This window comes from Phragmites australis, chromosome 9 (assembly GCF_958298935.1).
Source record: "Phragmites australis chromosome 9, lpPhrAust1.1, whole genome shotgun sequence".
Lineage (NCBI taxonomy): Eukaryota > Viridiplantae > Streptophyta > Magnoliopsida > Poales > Poaceae > Phragmites > Phragmites australis.
In genome coordinates, this window is record NC_084929.1 from 23785072 (window position 1) to 23791957 (window position 6886).

At 43.2% G+C, this 6886-nt stretch overlaps 1 non-coding gene across 1 annotated transcript; it reads left to right on the forward strand.

The window, feature by feature from the left end:
* The first annotated feature begins 2130 nt into the window (after positions 1–2130).
* Positions 2131–2269, forward strand: LOC133929976 (small nucleolar RNA Z247). The gene has a single exon (XR_009911698.1). It is a non-coding gene; the product is annotated as a small nucleolar RNA Z247 (small nucleolar RNA).
* The last annotated feature ends 4617 nt before the right edge of the window (positions 2270–6886 follow it).

The window sequence follows — 6886 nt, forward strand, 5'->3', positions numbered from 1 at the left end:
AGAGCCCACGCCGTATTACTGTGTGCATGAATTTGCCTCCTCAAGCAGCTCGCATTGCACTCCAACGAAGCCGGTTTTTGTATGCTACAGAGATACAGCCGGGCTGCTACAGTGATTACCTAGCTCCAAATTTGCTGCTCTCCTTCTCCTATCTCGTATCACTGTTCACAGAGTATGATTATAGGTATGAAAAGAGGAGCAAAGTAATAAAAAGTAAGAAATAAGATAGCTACGGGAGATGATAAAAATAAAGGATGATGTAATAGTATTAAATGATACTGTAATAATATTATAAAGGATAAAATTTTAAAGTATCCACTGAAGATGATCTTATAGTCTATCTTTCCTGACCTCGAAAGGCTAAACTGGCTCGCAACCAATAATAATAACATGCGTTTGAGTCGAGTTGCCACCAGGATGCACGCCGTATGAATGAAACAAGAAATTGTTTTGGTGGTTCTAATAGGCTGAACCAGCATTTCGAAGGTAGCATTTTCGCAGGAAATTGGGTGTTCATAAATATGGGAATCGCAATATGAGTACTTACCATAGAACATGCGTGAAGAAGCTTACACGCTCTTTAGTACTAACATTGGGTCCGTAGAATTTTTTTTAACTGTCACTCAGGCAAGTATCAGATTATGACCCTCCTCGGGGTGGTAACACGTGAATTTTGTATATGAGCCGTCCATTAGGTTTTAACGGAACAGATCTGGAGTGATTGATGTCGACAAGAATGAACATTTCGTGAATAAATCCCACGCAGTCGTAGATAGAGAAATCATTCACGAGGGCTCTCGCCACCTCAACTATTCGCTCCAGATTTGATCTATAAATGTCCAGAGCAAATATTTATGTATATATGCAAATCTAACTCGAACAGACTACCTGAGGCAACTGATGGAACGAGAAGGGATTAATGACAGCACTATAAATTAGCTACTGTTTACTATGCTAAAGTTGAAGCCTGTGACTTAACGCACGACGTATTGGCGATATCCAACAAAGTTCACTCGACAGAAATCACGCTACCTGCGCGGTGCCTCTCTTTATACTCCGTCTATTTTAAAATAACGTTTTAGAGTTTAATATAAATATTAAGATGAATAAAATAATCATCTTACACTCTTTAATAATATTTATTATGAGAAAATAATATTTGTATTAGGAAGAAAATTATTTAATGAAGAGATAAGATTGAAAACTTAAACTAAAGTTACCTCAAAATCATAAAACATCATGTATTTTTAATATTATAAAAAAAACTTCAACTTTATATATATATATATATATATATATATATATATATATATATATAATTGTCGACCATCTCATCTCTGGAACCAACAAAAGTGTTGGCCTTGTTAAGAATTGTCTAATCTGTTAAGGAGAAGAGACCGGGCCCTGCATGGTGACCGAGTCTAAGTGCATGCGTGCATGGTGACTGAGTTGGTTAGCACCACGCTGGCCACGCTCCCGTGCATTGTGGATCACCATATACTCATCTGATATATATGAAATGAGATCCCAAAGGGATCCTGTGATTGCCAATCCTATTCTTTCTCTATGTTCTTTCATGGTACCAGAGCCTGCGATCCAATCACCATGACCACCACTTCGCAATCTTTAGTTTCTAATGCCTCAGCTTCCATGTCTCCGCTGCTGCCTACGCCGTTGCTCAGCTATACTGTCCCCGTGAAGCTCACACAGGAGAACTACCTACTTTGGAAGACTCAGTTATGCCCATATCCGAGGAGCCAATGTCTTCTTGGGTACGTTGATGGCTCGGTGGCGCGCCCGCCCCAGACCGTCATTATGCCGCCGAACGAAACCAACGCCGGTCACCGCATCGTCGTCAACCCCGAGTTCACCACCTGATATCACCAGGATCAGCTGGTTCTGAGCGCGATCCTATCCTCGGTCTCTGAGGACGTGCTCGGCAACCTCATCGGTGTCACAACGGCGTTTGACGCATGGCGCACTCTGGAGCGCATCTTCGCAGCGAGCTCAAGGGCACGGATCATGCAGATTCGTATGCAACTAGCCACCACAAGGAAGAACGACATGAGCATCACGGTCTACTACCACAAGATGAAGGGCTTCGCCGACACACTCGTGGAGATCGGCAAGCCTCTCGACGAAGAAGAATTGATCGCATACATGCTACGCGGGCTTGGAAGCGAGTACGACTCCCTGGTAACCAGCATCACGACCCACACTGACTCCTACACGCTCAGCGACGTCTATGCCCACATTCTGAGCTACGAGATGCGACTTGACCACAACAACACCGAGGTTCAGGTATCCGCTAATGCTTTTAACAGGAGCCAAGGGCGCGGGGGTGGTCGCAACAGTTGGGGCCGTGGTCGCAATGGCGGACGTGCACCTGGCGGCGGCCGTGGAGGTTATGTCAGATTTGCCACAAGCAAAACCATGATGTGTCGTGGTGTTAGCATCGATTTGATCAGAATTATCGACCAGAAGAGATGACCAAGGTTGCTGCAGCCTTTGCCAGTGGATACACGGTTGATCCAGATTGGTATGTTGACACGGGAGCAACTGATCATACCACCCAGGATCTGGAACGTCTGACAACAAAGGAGAGCTACACGGCGGTGATCAAGTTCAGGTGGCAAGTGGTTCAGGTTGGTCTATTACACATGTTGGAAATTCCTTTTGTCACTGGTTTAGATCGTCCCCTTTACTTGAATCATGTCTTACATGTTCCCATGATAAATAGACATCTTCTGTCAGTTCGTAAACTAGCCATTGATAATGATGCATTTGTTGAATTTCATCCAAATTCATTCTCTGTCAAGGATCGAGCCACGAAGACCACACTGCTAAAAGGAGGGTGTAAGTATGGCCTCTACACTCTTCCAAATAAAAGACCCAGCCAAGCTCTCCTCTCTGCCAAGATTTTCCAAGAACAGTGGCACCAGCGACTTGGGCATCCAGCCACTCCAGTCACTCATCGCATTCTTCATGAAAATAACCTTGCTGTAGTATCAGAATCTCGTTCTTCTTTGATTTGTGACGCCTGCCAACATGGCAAGGCACATCAGCTTCCCTTTGAACCTTCAGTTAATGTATCATCATCTCCCTTAGAAATAATTCATACCGATGTTTGGGGACCTTCTCTCCCAAGTGTCAACAATTTTAGATATTATGTTTCCTTCGTTGATGACTACAATAAGTTTGTTTGGATCTATTTCCTTAAATGCAAATCTGAAGTTGAATCTGTGTTCTTTCTCTTCCAAAAGCATGTTGAAAATTTGTCGAATTCCAAGATTCGCTGTGTACAATCAGATTAGGGAGGAGAGTATCATCGTTTGCATCATTTTTTCAATCAGTCAGGGATAACCCATCGCGTTTCTTAACCTCACACACACACACCAGCAAAATGGCGTTGTCGAGCGAAAGCATCGCCATATTGTTGAGACAGGTCTTACACTCTTAGGTCAATCCCAAATGCCTCTTCGCTTCTAGGATGAAGCGTTTCAGACGGCGTGCTACTTGATCAATTGAATGCCTAGTCACACAATAGGCCTTGACACTCTCATACACCGGTTGTTAGGAGCTAAGCCGAATTACTCTCTCCTTCATGTGTTCGGTTGTGCCTGCTGGCCCAACCTCCGGGCCTACAATTCCAGAAAACTGAACTTCAGAACTAGGCAATGTGTTTTCTTGGGTTATAGTTCCTCACACAAGGGCTATAAGTGCTTTGATCGGTCCACTAGAAGAGTCTATATTTCACGTGATGTCGTCTTTTGATGAGAATGTGTTTCCATTTGCTCTTAAGCCCTCCTTTACAGTTCCTAACTCTACACACCATCCCACACTTCTTCCTGTTTCTTACAAGCCTACTGTTTATCAAGAACATGTTCTGACAGACACCACTCCAGTCCAGCAATCCACTTCCACTGAACGAGTGACAAATGAATCTCCCATGAGTAATGACTTAACTGACCCAATTGTTCATACTGATGCCACTGGGAACAGCTCTTCTCCTACAGGCTCTTCAAGTCACAATACTGATGATTCTATCACAAGTGCTGAAGCAGAACCAATTGAAGCTCCAGTTGATTCAGTCTATGATACATCAGATCAACTATTGCCTGAAGCAGCTAGTCAACATCCAATGAGGACAAGACTCCGTGACAATATTGTGAAGCCCAAGGAGTATACAAATGGGACCTTAAGGTACTCAGCAATCTGGGGCTTTGGTGGTTCAGTCTCTGTCAGAAATCCGACAACAGCAACAAATGCAGTATCTGAACCTGCTACTCTGAAAGACGCATTGCAATCTTCAGAATGGAGGCAACCCATGGATAGTGAGTATACTGAAAAATGACACCTGGGAGCTTGTACCACCTAGGAGTGGGATGAATCTGATTGATAGTCGTTGGGTGTATAAAGTCAAGAGAAGGTCTGATGGGTCCATTGACATGTTCAAGGCCCGGTTATTGGCAAAGGGATTCAAACAACAATATGGAGTTGACTATTTGGATACATATTCTCAAGTTGTCAAACCAACCACAGTACGTATTATACTTTCTCTAGCAATTTCCAGAGGATGGAGCCTGCATCAGATTGATATTCAAAATGCATTCCTTCATGGTTTCTTGGATGAGGAGGTGTACATGAAGTAGCCCCCAGGTTATGAGGATCCCACTCAACCATCCAATTTTGTTTGTCGGCTAAAAAGAGCGTTGTATAGCCTGAAATAGGCTCCAAGAGCTTGGCACTCTCGGCTCACAATTAAAACTGCATGAATTGGGTTTCAAGGCTTCAAAGGCTGATACTTCTCTGTATATATTCTGTCATGGTGGAGTGACAATTTATATGCTTATCTATATTGATAACATAATCATTGTCAGCGCATCTCCTTCAGCCACTCGTAAGTTAATCAAACAATTGAAGGATGACTTTGCTGTTAAAGACCTTTGTGAACTGCAGTACTTCTTAGGAATAGAAGTCAAGCCACAAAGCAATGGTGTTGTGCCGTCACAGAAGTGCTACGCTCTTGATCTCATCAAACGAGCTAATATGGAAAAGTGTAAACCAATATCTACACCGATGGTTTCTACAGAGAAGCTGGCCAAGAATCAGGGATATATGTTGAAGGAGAAGGAACAGTTTTAGCACCGCAGCTTGGTTGGTGGACTTAAGTACCTAACTATAACTCGAGCTGATATCTCATTTGCCGTCAATTGGGTATATCAATACATTCAGTCACCAACAGATGTTCATTGGTCAGCAGTGAAACGGGTGTTTCGCTACATCAAAGGACCACTGAACATGGGACTGAAAATTCAGAGGTCACCATCGTCAGTGTTGAGTGCATTTTCAGACGCCGACTGGGCAGGATGCCCTGATGACCGACGATCAACAAATGGTTTTGTTGTGTTCCTAGCACCAAATTTAGTCTCTTGGAGCTCTCGCAAGCAGGTAACGGTGTCCCGATCAAGCACTGAAGCAGAGTATAAGGCGATAGCAAATGTTACTGCAGAAGTGATTTGGATTCAATCTCTGCTGAAGGAATTGCATGTTTTCCAGAACAAGCCTCCATTACTTTGGTGTGAGAATATTGGGGCAACTTACCTCACCGCAAATCCAGTCTTCCATGCCTGAACTAAACATATCGAAGTCGATTTCCATTTTGTTCGAGAATTGGTGGCGCGGAAGGCCTTGCAAGTTCGGTTCATTTCCTCCAAGGATCAACTTGCAGACATTTTCACCAAACCACTGTCCAGAGGTCCATTCAACTTCATTTGTGGCAATCTCAACCAGACTTCAGTGAGGTGCGATTGAGGGGGAGTGTTAAGAATTGTCTAATCTATTACAGAGAAGAGACCGGGCCTTGCGTGGTGACCGAGTCTCAGTGCATGCATGCATGGTGACTGAGTTGGTTAGCACCACGCTGGCCACGCTCTCGTGCATTGTGGATCACCATGTACTCATATGATATATATGAAATGAGGTCCCAAAGGGATCCTGTGATTGCCAATCCTATTCTTTCTCTACATTCTTTCAGGCCTCGAAGACATCACCTTGTTTCATTCTGACCAACAAAATTTTTGACGTCTTGTCAGCTAATTTTTTCGTGGAACCATCTTGTCAGCTACAAGTAAAAACATCGCTTGCGCTTTAATGCGTGAGCATGGGACACGGACACACTGGTAGGGAAAAAATTCCAACCAAAAACCAATGATAAACCGGTTTACTAGATCTATCCGTGAATCTTGATAGAAAAATTTATCATGCTTACTTATATTTTATTAAATTTATTTGAATTTTGTTTGATATATTCGATATACTTAATAGATAATATTTATGATGATCTCTAATAAATTTTATTTATCGGTTAAAAAAACTGCACATGGGCGCCTAGACGTGCATCCAACCACCCTAGCTACAACCCTCTTTTTTCTTAAGCAACTCACGCTAAGACCAGAGCGCACACATATCCCCGTTCTGCCACCACAACCCCGTTCTGCGACGTACAACCAACCCAAACCCAAGTGTGGCAAGCTCACACAGTTCGATACTCTAACCGCTAGTAGTAGAATAAAACTAGCTTTGGTAGGCGCTCCAGTAGCTACAGTAACAGTTTATCCGAGAAGAGTATCTGAAATCAAGTTGAAATGTACTTGATATATATGTGATAAGTGATGGATAAGTTTGTCGATTTGGTTTGTTGAGTTTTAGCTTGCTTGAGCTTAGTTTGAGCATTTTGATTATGGATTAACTGGAGTTGGAGTTGAGTTGGAGAAATGTACTTGCTTGTCTCATAGTGTGCAGGTGATGGATGTAATTTGGCGGTCAACGACGAGTGATCGAGACTAAGTGGGTGCTTAGTACTGGATGATCAAGGAGGCCAGAC